At 36.8% G+C, this 1,010-nt stretch overlaps 1 non-coding gene across 1 annotated transcript; it reads right to left on the bottom strand.

Annotated features, from left to right (window-relative positions):
* Positions 1-597: 597 nt before the first annotated feature.
* Positions 598-701, bottom strand: LOC123812228. The gene has a single exon (XR_006784516.1). It is a non-coding gene; the product is annotated as a U6 spliceosomal RNA (small nuclear RNA).
* Between the last annotated feature and the right edge of the window lie 309 nt (positions 702-1,010).

Genomic DNA, 1,010 nt, shown 5'->3' with positions numbered 1-1,010 from the left:
GAATTTATTTTTTATTTCATTATTTTATTGTTGTTCAATTACAGTTGTCTACATTTACTCCCTACTACTCCCTCCATCCCAGCCAACCCTTCTTCCTCCCTTGTTTCTACCCTCCCTTGGTTTTGTCCATGTGTTCTTTATAGTTGTTCCTGAAAACTCTTTCCAATTTCCCCCATTATCCCCTCCCACCTCCCCTCTGGTTACTGTCAGCTTCTTCTTAATTTCAGTGTCTCTGGTTATATTTTGTTTGTTTGTTCATTTTGTTTAGGTTCCACTTAAAGGTGAGATCATATGGTATTTGACCCTCACTGCCTGGCTTATTTCACTTAGCATAATGCTTTCCAGTTCCATTCACGCTGTTGCAAAGAGTAGGAGCTCCTTCTTTCTCTCTGCTGTGTAGTATTCCATTGTGTAAATGTACCATTGTTTTCTGATCCATTCATTTACTGATGGGCACTTAGGTTGCTTCTAGCACTTGACTATTGTAAATTGTACTGTTATAAACATTGGGGTGGATAGGTTCTTTTGGATTGGTGTTTCAGGGTTCTTAGGATATAATCCCAGCAGTGGAATTGCCAGATGAAAAGTCAATTCCATAAAAATATGGAATGCTTCACAAATTTGCATGTCATCCTTGCGCAAGGGCCATGCTAATCTCTGTAGCATTCCAATTTCAGTATATGTGCTGCCAAAGTGAGTGCCAATTTGTATTCCTTAATCCTTTCATCTTTTTCTCCCATTCCCCCAAACCCCTCCATCTGGCAACCATAAAAATGTTCTCTGTATCTATGATTGTTTCTTTTCTGCTTGTTTATTTTGTTTTTTAAATTCAATTATTGATAGACAGGTATTCATTGCCATTTTATTGTTTATATTTTTAATCTTCTTACACAAGACCCTTTAACATTTCATATAATACTGGTTTGGTGGTGATTAACTCTTTTAGGTTTTTCTTGTATGGGAAGCTCTTTATCTGTCCTTTGATTCTAAATGATAGCTTTACTGGGTAA

Source organism: Phyllostomus hastatus, unplaced genomic scaffold (genome assembly GCF_019186645.2).
Source record: "Phyllostomus hastatus isolate PE091 unplaced genomic scaffold, TTU_PhHast_1.1 phas_scaffold_78, whole genome shotgun sequence".
Taxonomy (NCBI): Eukaryota; Metazoa; Chordata; class Mammalia; order Chiroptera; family Phyllostomidae; genus Phyllostomus; species Phyllostomus hastatus.
This window is presented reverse-complemented; position numbering and strand designations above follow the sequence as displayed.